At 37.5% G+C, this 16,167-nt stretch overlaps 1 long non-coding RNA gene across 1 annotated transcript in view; it reads left to right on the top strand.

The window, feature by feature from the left end:
- LOC141569556 (uncharacterized) overlaps positions 1-15,799 on the top strand; it is a 29,254-nt gene extending 13,455 nt beyond the window's left edge. Inside the window, exons 2-4 of the long non-coding RNA XR_016019905.1 lie at positions 12,207-12,375; positions 14,096-14,343; positions 14,759-15,799. This is a non-coding gene — a long non-coding RNA (uncharacterized LOC141569556). The remainder of the gene's footprint in view (positions 1-12,206; positions 12,376-14,095; positions 14,344-14,758) is intronic.
- The last annotated feature ends 368 nt before the right edge of the window (positions 15,800-16,167 follow it).

The raw sequence follows: 16,167 nt of genomic DNA, 5'->3' as shown, positions 1-16,167 counted from the left end.
ATCTATATAAACTATAGAATAGGTGATGGAGTGAGCTATGAGGAGAGGATCCAGACAGAGGGAACAATAAGTGAAAATAGAATGATGTCTATCTTCTGTTGGAGAAACAGCAATGAAGAGAGTGTGGCTAAAGAGCAGATGAGGTCCAAAAGCTAAAAGGAAGTCATTGTAAAGATTCTAGTTTTGGTCTAAGTGAGGTAGGGAGACTACTATAGCGTTTTCAGCAGATGAGTGACATGATTTGACTTCAGTTTTGAAAGGATCACTCTGGTTGTTGGATTAAGAATAGACTGCAAGTGGGCAAAAGACAATCAGGCTGATTAATTAAGACTATTGTGCAGTGACAATGGTTAGTAAAGTTACATAGGTTTCAGGTGTACAATTCTGTATTACATCATCTATATCTCACATTGTGTGTTCATCACCCAGAGTCAGTTCTCTTTCCAGGGTAATTAAATTCCATAAATTTAATTTAAAAAAGACTATTGCAATAACCTAGGTGCATGGCATTGGGGAAGGAGAGAAGTGGTTGGATTCTGGATATATTTTGAAGCCTGCTTTGGAGAAGGAGGAGGAGAAGGAACAGAATTGGTCAGCAAAGACCAATTAAAGCATGGCTCTGGGGGGAAGGCACTAAGGGGCAGGAAAGTAACATACGTATAGGCATTTTTTACTCATGATCTCATTTAATCTTCACAACAGCCCCATGAATTATTTATTATCATTCCCATTTTAAGATGAAGAAATGAAAGCTTAGTGAGGTGGCATGACTGTTTAAATGAACTAATGGCATGGATTAAAGCTAACTTCCCATCCTAGGCCACCCTGACTGCAAAGTTCATGTTCTTAAGCTGGAACTAGGCTAAATGTAGAACCTCAGGGGTTAGGCCTGATGCTTGGCTTCTATTTTCTTTCTCTGCTCAGGCTACCAGGGCTGCCATTCAATGTTCTTCATAACATGGGCCCAATTACCCTTGCATTATTCTCTTTCACTTATTCTATCGTGAGGCAAACTGGTCTACTGGACAATTGAAAAACTGTCGGGATGGAAGCACATGGAGGACCTTTAAAAGATAGCTAACCCTATGCTGTACTTTACACCCTGTGCCTATTTTGTAACTACCAATTTGTATTTCTTAATCCCTTCACCTTTTTCACCCTGCCTCTGAAACCCCCTCCTATCTGGCAACTATCAGTTTGTTTTCTGTATCTATGAGTCTGTTTCTGTTTTGTTTGTTTGTTTTGTTCTTTAGATTCCACATAAAAGTAAGATCTTATGTTATTTGTGTTTCTCAGTCTGACTTATTTCATTTAGCATAATACCCTCTAGGTGTAGTGTCAGGTGGGTACTTGACTAATTGGGGGAATCACTTCATAAAATATAGAAATGTCTAACCATATGCTGTTCCCCCAAAACTAACATAGGACAATATTGAATGTCAACTACAATTGAAAAAAACAAAGTTCGCTAACCCAATATTATCATTTTACCTATGAAGAAATTGAGGACCTGGGAAGGGAAGATATTCTTTAAGGAAGTGAAGGACAGAACTCGGGTCTCTTGACTCCCAGATTAACACTTTTCATTAAAAAACGTTTCTTTGTTTAGGTAATCCCCTTTGTCTAGAGCAGGGGTGTCCAAATTGCGGCCCGCGGGGCCAACTGCGGCCAGCAATGCAATCCATTGTTAATTGGCCCCACAGCAAATTCCAAAAATATATTTAGTTTACTTAAATAAACCAGGTGAGGCAATACGTACTTCACCTTGAGTGAGTGGCCCGGCTGTTTGTGTATTTTACCGCATATGGCCCTTGGTGAAAAATGTTGAAAAAAGTTTGGACACCCCTGGTCTAGAGTCTTCCTCCATAAACATTGTTTAAAGTTTTGTTATTCTTCATGGTTCAGCACAAATGCCCCCTCCTCCATAAATCATATGGGATGATGCTCTTCTCAGAAAGTGCTCTTTCTGTTGTCTGAATCCTATCAACTCCCCTCCTCCATTAATATTATTCTTGTCCACCTTAGAGTTATTTGGGGTCTTATCTGAATCTTTCAGAATTTGAGCAGTTTGAAGGGGTGTGATGAGGTGTATTTGAGCCCAGCAGTGTGGAGCATTATGCACATGGTAGCGGTTTCAGGAAATATTTGTGTGCTGAATCAATAAATGACCTTGGAACGGTAGATTGGCAATCACTGTTTTGACCCAGCTCTAGGGATATCTAGAAGAGAAGCCAGTAAGAACATTGTCCAGTGCTTGGCAGAACTTGGCTTTAGTATTACTCTGGTTTTGTGTTTCTGTTTATTTCCGGGGGTAGGAGTAAAATGAGGTGGGTTAGGTGGACAGGCAGGGAGGTTCAGTCTAGTTTATTTGACTGGAAATTTTGATTCTTTTTCTTCACCTGGAAATTAACCAGAAAGGTGTCTTCACTGCAGGAAGCAGACTGACCAGTAGCAGGAGTCAAACCCCACAGGCTAAAGATCAGGGTTCAGGCCACTCAAGGATGATTTAGTGCCACTAGTGAGTGATCTTTTCGTTTTTCTGAGACTTAGAGAGGCATCCATGAAATGGAGCTTCTGTTAGACTCCCCATCCATTATTCAGCTCTGAGCTGATCCCCACAGAACAGGTTAATTGCAAGGCTTCCAGAAGATGATGAATGTGAAACTGCTATGTAAACAGTGCAGTCCACCTGTGATGGACTATGGGGATCTGGGTGAGTTGTTGTTGTTGTTGTTGCTGTTGCTGTTGTTTTCTGGCAGGCTTATTGCTTAGGAGGCTTTTACTGCCTAGTAAATGTTTTCTAAGCCTGGTCTGGCCTCTCAGAACTGCCAGCATAGGCCAGGACTACGCTCTATCACCTCCATTCTCCCCCACCTCCTTGGCCCAGATTTCAGCCTGGTTCTATCTCTGCAGGGGACAGGGAGAGGGGAAGGAGCCTCTGTGTACTATGGAGCTTTGCTTCAGTTGTCAATCACTGGGCCCTCTCTATTACTGGGAGGAAGATAAAGAATGCAGATTCAGTTCCTCTTATTGACATGGTAACTGAGGCTGAGAGTACGGCTTGGACTTACTCAAGGCACTCACTAGTAAATGGTCTGTGGAACTTGGATTTATTTTTTCTTTCTTAAAAAATATTCTTTTTATTTTTCAATTACAATTAACATACAATATTATATTAGTTTCAGATGATTAGACATTTATGTAACTTAAGAAGTGATTACCTTAATAAATCTAGTACCCATCTGACACTATATATAGTTTTAAAAATATTATTGACTATATTCCCAATGCTGTACTTTACATCCTGTGACTATTTTGTAGCTACCAATTTGTACTTCTTAATTACTTCCCCTTTTTCACCCTGCCCCACAACTCCCCACCCATCTGGATACCATCAATTTGTTCTCTGTATCTATGAGTTTGTTTCTATTTTGTGTGTTTATCATTTTGTTTTTCATATTCCACATATAAATGAAATCACATGTTACTTTTTCTGTCTGACTTATTTTACTCACCACAATGCCCTCTAGGTCCATCCATGTTGTTGCAGATTGCAAGATTCCATTCTTTTTTATGACCGAGTAATATTCCATTGAATATATGTACCACCTACTCTTTATCCATTCTTCCCTCACTTGACACCCAGACTGCCTCCACATCGTGGCCATTGTAAATAATGCTGCAATGAACATATGGATGCACACATCCCATCAAAGTAGCATGTTGGGTTTCTTCAGATAAATACTCAGAAGTGGGATTACTGGGTACTTCTTTGTCTCTTGTGATAGCCTTTGTTTTAAAGCCTATTTGGTCTGGTGTAAGTACTGACACTTCAGCTTTTTTTGTTCATTTCCATTTTCATGAAATATCTTTTTCCATCCCTTTACTTTCAGCCTCTGTGTGTCTTGTGATCTGAAGGGGGTCTCGTGTGGGCAGTATATACAAGGGTCTTATTTTCTTATCCATTCAGCCACCCTATGTCTTTTGATTGGAGCATTTAATCCATTTACATTTAAAGTAATTATTGATAGGTATGTAGTTATTGCCATTTCATTGTTTATATTTTTTATCTTTTCCCCCCCTTCTTCTTCTTGAAGAAATCCCTTTAACATTTCTTGCAATACTGGTTTGGTGGTGATCAACTCTTTTAGCTTTTTCTTGCCTGGGAAGCTATTTATTTGTCCTTCAATTTTAAATGATAGCTTTGCTGGATAGAGTAATCTTGGTTGTAGGTCCTCGCTTTTCATCACTTTGAATATTTCCTGCCAATCCCTTCTGGCCTGCAAAGTTTCTGTTGCTAAATCAGCAGAGACTCTAATGGGAGCTCCCTTGTAGGTAACTAACTGCTTTGCTCTCGTTTTTAAGATTTTCTCTTTGTCTCTAACTTTTGGTATTTTAATTAAGATGTGTCTCAGTGTGGGCCTCTTTGGGTTCATCTTGTCTGGGACTCTCTGTGCTTCCTGGGCTTGTATGTCTTTTTCCTTTGACAGGTTAGGAAAGTTTTCCATCATATTTCTTCAAACAAGTTTTCAAATCCTTGTTCTCTCTCTTCTTCTGGTAGCCCTATAATGTGAATGTTAGTACACTTGATGTTATCCTAGAGGACCTTTAAACTATCCTCATTTTTTGGATTCTTTTTTCTTTTTGGTATTTTGATTGGGTGTTTTCTGCTACTTTGTCTTCCAAATAGCTGATTTAATCCTCTGCTTCATCTAACTTGCTGTTGATCCCCTCTGTTGTAGTCTTCATTTGTTATTATATTCTTCATTTCTGACTGGTTCTTTTTTATGTTTTCTATCTCCATTTTTATGTTTCCTATCTCATTGTTGAACTTCTCACTGAGATCACTGAGCATCCTTATAGCCAGTGTTTTGAACTCTGTGTCTGGTAGATTTGTTTGCCTCCATTTTGTTTAGTTCATTTTCTGGAGCTTTGTTCTGTTCTTTCATTTGGGCCATGTTTCTTTGCATCCTTATTTTGGTTGCCTCCCTGTGTTTGTTTCTATATATTTGATAGGGCCGTTATGCCTCCTGGTCTTAGTAGAGTGGCCTTAAGTATAGGTGTCCTGTGGGCCCCAGTGACACAGTCTCCCTGGTCACCTGAGCCAGGTGCTGCAAGTGTGTCCCTTGTGTGGGTTGTCTGTGCCCTCCTGTTGTAGTTGAGCCTTGGTTGCTGCTTGCATGTCAATAGGAGGGATTTCCTACTGTTATATGTGTATTAATATTCCATTGAAGCAAACCCTTTAATAGAGTCAAAAAGGGACATTTCATAATAAAATGTTTAATGATTAGGGAAATGTAACAGTTTGATATTTATATATACCTAATAATATGGCTCCCATATATATAAAAAGTGATAATTTACAGACCTATAATTTTCTAATTATAATAAATATATCACCATAGCTGTACCTTTCAACTTGTCTTTATCATTAATTGACAGAAGAAGCCAACAAATGAATCAGTAAAGTTTTAACCATTTTAAAAACGTGTAATAGTTTACTTAATTGCTACACATATAACACTGTTCCAAAAACTGCAGAAAACACATTGATTTTTACATGCCTATGAATATTTACAAAAATTGACCTCATAGTTGGCCATAAGCAAGTTTCAAGAAATGTCAGTGAATTTAAATTATACAGAATTGCTTCTCTAAACACAGTGATGCTTAAGTTAAAACTCAATAAGAGAAAGATAGCTAGACAACCCTTACTGGAATCTACTAAATGCTTACTACTAACACTACTAGGTTAAAAAATCAAAATAGAAATTATAAAATGTTTAAAACTAAATACTGGTAAAATTATTATGTACCAAAACTTGTGACATGCATCAAAAATAGTGTTTAGAGAGAAGTATATACTTTAAGTGCATATATACAAAGAGAAAGAAAGGCTTGGTAATCAATGCTCTACGTATCTATATTAGGAAATTAGAAGAAATAATGGCAAATGACCCCAATTAAAGTAGAAAGAGGGATAACAGCAATAAAGGCAGGAATAGAAATTAACACAATAGGAAAATCATACAAAAGTGAGGATCAATAAAACCAAATGTTTATTTAAAAGAGGGAAAAAAATTTTATGAACACCTGATAGAACTGAAAATAAAAAGAATAGGAAGAAATAACTTATAACAGGAGACATCAGTAGAGATAATATACACATTTTAAAAGATAATTCAAAGCCACAGGAAGTCTCAAAAATGGCTGGTGTCAAAATGGTAGAGCCACTTTGGAAGACAGTTTGGCAGATTCTTACAAAACTAAACATAACAATATCATGCAACCCACCGATCTCTATTATTCAAAGTATCTGACATTCTGTAAAAGGTAAAACTATAGAATCAGTAAAAATATCAGTGGTTTCCAGAGGCTCAGAGAGAGAAAAGAGGGATGAATAGGCAAAGCACAGAGCACTTTTACACCAGCAAAAATATTCTGTGCTTGCTGATCAACTTTTCTGTAAAGCTAAAAGTGCTCTAAAAATAAAATGTATTAAATTCTTTAAAGGATAATTAATAAAATTGAAATTTTTGAGGAAATAAACTCTGTGTAAAATCAAATTACCAAACTGGCTCTAGAAGAATTAAAATATAAGCATTCTTTTCTAACACAGATGTTACTTAAATTGTATTAAAAATTTTCCCCAAATATAAAACTCTACGCCAATGGCTTCACCAGTGAGATTAACCTAATATTAAAGTGAGAAATTGTACTAATTTTTCATAATATTTTTCAGACAATAGAAAGAAATAAAACTTTTCTCAACTCACCTAATAAGGTTGTCAAATATTATCATAACCTGATGATGACATTACAAGAAATAAAAATTAGCAGACAACCTCACTCAGGAATGTAGGTGTGAAAATCCTCAGCAAAATATTAGCAAATCAAGTGATATATATATTTACATTTATTGATATTAAAACAACTTGGTCATAAAATATTATGAGTTTTTATATCAATAAATGTAAGTTATAACATCAGCATAAAGGGAAAAATCTTAAGATAACTTGAATAGATGCAAGAAAAACATTTAATAAAATGCAAACTCCATTGATAATAAAAATCCTACCAGCCTAGAAGTTGAAGTGGAGTTCTTTGATATAATAAATTGTGTTATAAAAAATATTTCCAGGAGACAGTATATAATGATAAAATGTGAAAACCTTTTTCTGTGTTATCATATTGAGGCAAAGGACCCCTTATTATATTTGATTTTCAATGTTATACTAGAGTTGCCAGATAGAGCTATCAGGTAAGACAACTGTGTAAGAATTAGAAAGGAAGAGATAAAAGACTATATTTATAAATGTGCTTGTGTACATATCAACAAGTATTTATAGGAAAAATAATGGAATTCATAAGTGATTTTTTTCATGATTTCTAGATATAAGATAGCTTTAAGATATAAAATAGTTTTGAAAATAATATATCTTAAAATATGCTGGTCACAGAAAATAAAAATTTTAAAAGATGGCATTTAAAATAGCATCAATAAATATCAAATAACTATGGATATATTAAAATGTGCAAGCTATCTAATTGGAAAATTATAAATTATTATTTGTAATAATTAAAGTATACTATGCTCTACAGAAATATAATTAATTTCTTTGGACACATAACATAGCCAATTGCTGAATTCCAAGGGATAGTTAGAAAAGACCACAAAAGATGATATTAGCTAGGTACAGATACACATCTCTCTGATTTTACAGTACATAAAAAAATGTGTGTGCATGTTATACTTCAATAAATCCTCTATAAATTTTTCCTTTTGTCAGAGTCTTTCATGGATATTGAGTGTTAGTTTAAGATTATTCTCTTCTACAAGTACTTGAAGCACAGTATTTTCAAATGCCAATCAAAACGTTCTTTAACAATTAGCGAACTGTGAATAGAGTTGACATTATCTTGTGAAACTTGAAGAGCTTAATAAAGCTAGCTATACATACAAAGTAATGAAGTAGAAAAAACAGGTAAATTCTCTGATTCCTGAAATTTGTTAGCTTTTCAATCATTTCCATGGTTTGGTCTATTTTTTAATATAACAGCTTCGATGTTTCAAAGAAAAATTGAAAGTAAACATTGGTAATTATGCAACTCAAATGCCCATTAGAAAGTCATCTTTGGATAAGGTTTTTTCTATTTATTGATCTATTCATCTATTTTACACATGGTTGATAGAAACTTCAGATATTAAAAAAATTCTCCAAGAAGGAGGAGCAAGGCATGTCCTTTAGAGTTTTAGAAAAGGAATGTGGGAAGCAAGGAGTGTGGGAAGCAAGAATCAGTTGCCTATCCTTAATGGACATTGTTTATGTCCATTAAGAAATTGTACTGTTTGACTTTCTTTGCATGCATCTTCTCTTTTATATCAATTCCTTTCATATCCCAGCATCAAGCACAGCCAAAGGATTACACAGAGTTGCCGTCTAGTGGCATGATATGGTATTACCACTACTAGAATTCACCTAAATACAGATAACCTGGAGAACTCTGGCCTCTGGGATGATTTTTATACGCAGATTTTGTCTCCTAGCTGAGAATTACATTTATATGAAGACCAGAAAAACAGACAACAAGGGGGCTCTAAGAAACACTGAGGCATAGACTCACCATAGACTGAACGTACTGACCCTCTATATTCTAGGTACTTTGCCAAATCCTATGGTGTATGCTTTAAACCCAACTCTCTTTATAGAACCATAACAGTGCCAGTGTAAGTTCTCTTGATTTTCAATGGGGGTAATTGAGGGAAAACTCCTGAAAGTATAACTAAATTTAGTGCTAGGGACCCCAAGTTTCACCAGGATGACTGTAATGCTTAAAAGAAGAATGTACCACCACAAATTATGTCAAAAAACCCTCAAAATAAAAAAGACAACCCACTGAATGGGAGAATATATTTGCAAGTCATATATCTGATAAGGGGTTGATATCCAAAAATACAGAGGGTGCCAAAAAATATATACACATTTTAAGAAAAGAAAACTATTAAAATTGTAATACTCAATATATACTGATAACAAAAGATGAATACAAATCACGTTTGACTTCTGCAATTACAAGAGGTGTTCAAAGTGGTTACCATCAGCATCCAAACACTTCTGATTATGGCGAACTACTGCTTGAGTAATGTTGACCAAAGTGTCCACTTGTATACATTTTTTTTGGCATGCCTGGTATGTAAGAAACTCATACAACTCAGTAAGGAAAAAATAAACAATATGACTGAAAAATGGGCAGAGAACATGAAAAGACATTTCTTCAAAAAAGACATAGAGATGGCCAACAGACATATGAAAAGATGCTCAACATCACTGATCATCAGAAAAATACAAATGAAAACCACAATGAGATATCAACTCACTTGTCAGAATGGCTATTATCCATAAATCAACAAACAACAAGTGTTGGCAAGGATGTGGAGAAAAGGGAACCCTCATGCACTGTTGGTAGGACTGCAAACTGGTGCAACTACTATAAAAAACACTATGGAGATGCCTCGAAAAACTACAAATGGATATACCATACAACTCAGAAATTCCACTTCTGGGTTTTATCCAAAGAAAATGAAAACATATTTCTGGTCAAAATGGCAGAGTAGGTAAATGCTGTGCTCACCTCCTCTCAGGACCACATTAATTACAACTAAACTATAAAACAACCATTATTGAGAACCTCCTGAAATCTTGCTGAACTGAAGCCCTACAACTATGGACATGCAGAAGAAGCCACCTCGAGACTGGTAGGAGGGGCAGAGATGCAGAACGGGCTGGTCACACACCCGAGTGTGACCATTAAAAATCGGGAGGGATATTTTGGCTTCAGAGGTTCCCCCCTGGAGGAACAAGGGGTCCCAGCCCCACACCAGGCTCCCCAGCCCAGGGTTCCAGTGCTGGGGAGAGAAGTCCCCATAACTTCTGATTGTGAAAAACAGTAGAGATTATGGCTGACTGAGATGGAAGGCGGCTGCGTTCCCAGACCCTCCACACACAGATTTACTTGATGATGGACTCACTCGCTCTGAGCTCCAGCACTGGGGCAGCAGCTCAAAAGGTGCCAGGGACATACGGGGAAGAAATTAGTTGTCTGGCCTCAGGACAAGGGCTGGAGGGGCAGCTTTCTCCCGGGAGGAGGAGCTAGCAGAAGATATTGTTTCTGTATTGAGCCCTTCCCCTCCCTGTGTGCAGATGCAGGCGGCTGCCACATCTTTGTCTCCATCAAACTGGCTAACACTCTTCATTGGCCCTGATTCCCTGAGGCGCTGCCCCACCCAACTTTTGGGCACATCCAAGCCACTTCCAGTGGCTTTTCCATACAAATGGCCTGTCTTGGCTCAGGCTGTAGACTTTCCTAAAATCTCTCAAAGGTTCACAAAACCCAGACAAGCAGCATCTGGCTTTAGAGTGTCCCATACCTCTGGCTGAGCAGCCCCAAGTCCAGCAGTAGTGATAGTCGGCCTTGGTTGACAGCTTGGCCTCTCGAGGCACCTCTAAGCACAGTGTGGGCAGTGGCCATGTATGGATTGCTTTGTGGCTCACATGCCAGGTGTCCCCGGGCAGGGTACAGATTGCAGCTGAACTTGGCCTGTGGCAAGGTCCCTCCCAGGAGGCCAGCTTTGGACTGGTCCAGAGCATTACCAAACTACCTCATGGAAGGTGATCCGTTGATGGATGAATGGATAAAGAGGAGGTGGTTCATATATACAATGGGATATTGCTTGGCCATGGAAAGGAATGGATTCTCACCATCTGAGGCAGCATGGATGGACCTGGAGAGTATGGTGCTGCGTGAAGTGTGTCAGACAGAGAAAGACAAATACCACATGATCTCACTTATATGTGGAATCTAAAGAACAAAATTAACAAACAAAACAGAAACAGACTCATAGATACAGATAACATTTTAATGGTTGCCAGATGGGAGGGGGGTTGGAGGTATGGGTGAAAAAGGGGAAGGAATTAAAAAATATAAACTGGTAGTTACAAAATAGCCATGGGGATGTAAAGTAAAGCAGGGAATATAGTAAATAATATGATAATAACAATGCATAGTGCCCGTTGAGTACTAGACTAGTCAGGGGATCACTTCTTAAATCATATAAATGTCTAGCCACTGTGCTATACACCTGAAATTGATATAAAATAATACTGAATGTCAAATGTAATTGAAAAATAGGTGAAGGGGAATAAGAGGTCCAAACTTCCAGGTATAAAACAAAGAAGTCATGGAGATGTAATGTACAGCATAGGTAATATAGTCAATAATATTGTGATAGCATGATATGGTGCCAGAAGTTTTAAGAGACTGAGGTAAATATCACCTCTTCTCTATATAAAAGAAAAATTTTTAAACTTAGAGCCTACAAATAAAATTATGTTTGATTTTAAACCATGTTACTTTCTCCTGTTCCCCACCTGACATAGCCCTAAAGTGACCACAGAACAGGGAGAGAAGTGACCTCACAGTAGATTTTATGATGTCAGATATTCTGTAACCTATATACATTGTCTCTAGACTACTAGTGTTTCTTTTGTCCCTGCAGCTACACATCACATCTCTTCCACTTAAGCCAGGATGAAAGCTTTACTTTGGCTCTACCATGTTTTATGTTGGGTTCCTTGCTGTTGTGCTAGTAAGTCATAGACACTTGAACATCTTTTCTCCTTGAATTTCTAAGACCTATGTCCTGCTCCTCCTCTTCTCCCTGTTTTACTTTCTACTCATTTCCAAACTATATCATCACCTCTCCTCCAGTTCCTTCTCCTATTCTTTTTTCCCCACTTTCGTTTGTACAATTCCTCTTCCTCTCTTTACATCTATTTCTTCTACTGTCCCCTTTTCTCTACACCTTCTCCCCTCTCTTTTATTATCCCCTAATCAGGTGGGACATCTTTTGATACCATTCCTTTTTCTAATTCTAGATTTCCTTCAATAAATACTCAGACAAGAAGAGGGAAACAGTAGCATCAGGTTGTGATCATGGTATAAATACAACACTCATACCCACTCACACATACGCAGTCACACATGTGGAGGAATTTAGATCACATTGGTATGTAGCAGAAACTTTCTAGCTGAAGCCATCAAATTTTACGGTTAACCCTAAAATCATAAATGTTGTCAACTTTGAGAGAAGAGATTGGTTTTCATGCTGTCTTAACCCTTCCCTCTCCATATCATATTCTTTGCAGGGCCACAAACTCAGAAGCAGTGGCTTAGCTCAAGTTCATTGACCCCAAGCATACCACCATTGGCTATCTTCAATGACATACCATGGCTGGTGTCCATGTCTGGAAATTGCCAGGGCATTGTCCTGAGTCCGTGGTGGATTCTCTCTACAGCTAATTGTCTGCAGAAGATGTGAGTAGGGGCAGAGCCAATGGTCTTGGGTCTAGGGTGAGTGTTGGGTGACATTTCCTTTCAGTACTCCTACTGGTGGATCCTTCCAAAGAAACAGAGTGAAGAACATGTTGATATGGACCATTTTCTGGTCCTGAAGTCAGGTAATAGTCTTGGTCCTACTCCCTAGCTAACATCTTTTCCTCCTTTTCACTCTTACCTTCTCTTTTCTTCTGTCTCTCCTTCCCTACCTTCTTCGTTTCCTCAACAAACAGATATTGAGGTCTGTCTTTGTCAGGCTCAGAACTAAGCTCCGAGGAGTCACAGATGAGAATTTGTTAGCTCTAATGGGGAATACAGCATATTTAACAAAATATAAAGGAAGGTGTTCTCTGCTATCTGACGAAATTGGATTTTATCACAAATATAATAAGTAGAAGCTTTTCCATCTTGATTGTGGGCAATATCATTCTACCCATCAATAAGGTCTTAAACTGGAATCTGTCCATGATTATTTAATGTCACATCAACTGAGTTGCAAAATCCTGCTGATTTCTTCCTCCATAATGTCTTTAAGTTCTATTCCTTACCTCACTCCGCACTGCTATGGCTCTAATTCATGTATTCATGATGTTGATTCTGTACCTTAACAGCTCTCCATTGTCTAATCTATGCTGTGTAATTTCTAAAATTGAATGTGAAATCTCTGTCTTTCCTCCCAGAGTTTTTAATGATATGTCTTTTCACAATTGTATGTTACTATCCACTAGAGTTGTACAAAGGTTAGCATTTCTTCCTCTATGGGATTTTGTATTTAACATTTTAGTATGAAAAATATCATACATGTATACAAATAGAGTTGGCACACTTGATCTTAGCCAAAAGGCTGAGAAGCGATTACAAGTAGAGTTTGAATAAGCAGTCCTTCCCTTCCCAATTTATAGAAGAAGGTATTAAAAACCAGGCACATAACAGTTTATGACCAGAAAATTCCACTTCTACATATATGCCTTAGATAAACTCTTGCACATGTGCAGTTATAGGAATATTTATAGTAGCGATGCAATGACAAGAACTGGACAAAAATTACTGTTCATGAAGAAAAGAAAGGGTAAATAAGTTGTAGTATACTTATAGTTTTAGAAAGCTTGAGAACAAGCAAAGTGAAAGAATATAATTACATACCAAAGTAGGGAATGTCAAACACAATTCAGGATTGTAGTTACCTCTGGGAATAAGGCAGAATGGGATAAGAGCTTACAGGTAGCGATAAAGGAGTGGTGACGTACAAGTACAGAATATGATGGTGGATTTACAGGGATGCATTTTATTATGTTTTGCAACTTAAATATATATTAGATATAGTATTTTATATGTATCAAATTTGATATAATAAAACTTTAAGTGTCAAAAAACAAACAAACAAACAAAAAAACACAGGCACATAAAGCAACTTTCTTTGGATCAAATATTTGGTAGGGGAGAAGTGGAGATGTGGAGGAGCCAAAAGCCCAGAACAAGGACTTGTGCAGGCACAGTGTGGTACATATCACGCTGTATTCAATAAGTTTCTACAATTAAGGTAATCTTACGTTTTCAAATACAGGTAAAGCTGGGTCATCTCATTCCTTTGACTTTGACATAAGCTGTCAAACAATGCCTTTCATAAGGTGGTGTAATGGATAACTTATGTTTTTTTTTTTTTTTAAGTGTATTCTTGTCCCTCTTTCTCTTTCCTTAGGGAGCCTTCACACCTGAACATTTCAGGAGTCATCGACTCAGAGAGCATCCTACACAGCCAAAAAATCTGCCTCCATCCCAGCTTTAATCCCCAAGTTGAAAAACATCCAGCCAAAGCAGATATAGGTGTGGTCCTTCTGGAAGAGCCTATATATGAGGATGATGTGTCACTATCTCAGGCTCCCAACATTTCCTTGAAGGGTTGTTCTAAGTGTCATTATGAAATATGCCAAGTGTATCAATTTCAGAGTAAGTAAAAGGAGCCAGGGTACACTGCTTTATGAGTTTAACTCTAACAATTGGTTTTGCAAAGAAACTAAGTTTCTGTGAAGGTGGCAAAAGAATCTGGAGGAAATATTGAAAATTCTAAATTCCACCCCACCCCATTTTATTGCAGGATAAATTGAGGCTAAAGAAGGAAGGGGATATTCTCAGGGCTAACTCTCTCACCTTTCAGTACAGAACTCTTTTTATTTCCTGGTTAAGGGAGGTGTGGGAAGCTCAGAAAGCACAGTGGAAGAATATATGATCTGAATGGAGAAGAGAAACGTGAGGGGAGAGTGCCTTGGGAAACCTGTGTGATTGATTCAAGATAATATGCCAAATCAAGCCAGAGTTTAGGTGGTCTGGGTCTCACAATATCATTCATCATCCATCCCCTCAGGTTACAAGGAGTTTGGAACCACAAAAGTAAAGAAGTTGTCAGTACGACTGCTGGAATTCTCAATGTGCCACCACCAACATTCCCACTTGGCTGAGACTGAGGGCTTGTGCATTCAGAGCCAGCTGCAACAAGACTGTTGGGTATTCATTTCACGAGGGCAACATCAGGAGTGGGAGGGGAAAGTAGAAATGTAGAATTCCACAAATGTGCAGGTAACCTGTAGATAACAGGACATAGGGAAGTTTGTTCTTTGGTCCCAGGAAAATAAATGAATCTAGGAAGTTTCACTAAATATTTGAAAGGTGTAGAGTTTACCACAAGGAAGACCTTTGAAACCAATAAGAAATACAAAAAAAAAAAAAAAAAGGGATCGATAGATCTTTCTACCTTTAATTCTTTTAATTTTTTTTTTACTTTTCAATATTGCTTGATCTTTCTTTTTTTTTAATTAAAGTTTATTGGGATGACAATTGTTAGTAAAGTTATATAGATTTCAGGTGTACAATTCTGTATTACATCATCTATAAATCCCATTGTGTGTTCACCACCCAGAGTCAGTTCTCCTTCTATCACCATATATTTGATCCCCTTTACCCTCATCTACCACCCCCTCCCCCTTACCCTCTGGTAACCACTAAACTATTGTCTGTGTCTATGAGTTTTTGTTTCTCATTTGTTTGTCTTGTTCTTTTGTTGTTTTCAGTTTATATACCACATATCAGTGAAATCATATGGTTCTCTGCTTTTTCTGTCTGTCTTATTTCGCTTAGCATTATAATCTCAACATCCATGCATGTTGTCACAAATGGTTCTATTTCATCTTTTCTTACCGCCGAATAGTATTCCATTGTGTATATATACCACAACTTCTTTATCCATTCATCTATCGAAGGACATTTTGGTTGTTTCCATGTCTTGGCCACCATAAAGCTGCAACGAATATTGGAGAACACTTGTCTTTATGAATAAATGTTTTCAGATTTTTTGGGTAGATACCCAGGTGAGGGATTGCTGGGTCATATGGTAATTCTGTTTGTAATTTTTTGAGGAACCTCCACACTGCCTTCCATAACGGCTGCACCAGTCTGCATTCCCACCAACAGTGTATGAGGGTTCCTTTTTCTCCACAGCCTCTCCAACACTTGTTACTATTTGTCTTGTTGATGATAGCCATTCTGACTGGGGTGAGGTGATATCTCATTGTGGTTTTGATTTGCATTTCTCTGATGATTAGTGATGCCGAGCATTTTTTTCATATGTCTACTTGCCAGTTGTATGTCCTCTTTGGAGAAATGTCTCTTCAGGTCTTCTGCCCATTTTTCAATTGGGTTGTTTGTTTTTTTGTTGTTGAGTTTCATGAGTTCCTTGTATATTTTGGATATTAGCCCCTTATCAGAGGCACTGTTTGC

Source organism: Rhinolophus sinicus, chromosome 18 (assembly GCF_057876585.1).
Source record: "Rhinolophus sinicus isolate RSI-liver-muscle chromosome 18, RSI-T2T, whole genome shotgun sequence".
Classification (NCBI taxonomy): Eukaryota; Metazoa; Chordata; class Mammalia; order Chiroptera; family Rhinolophidae; genus Rhinolophus; species Rhinolophus sinicus.
The sequence above is the reverse complement of the archived record's forward strand: the minus strand, read 5'-3'. Positions and strand labels throughout refer to the sequence as shown.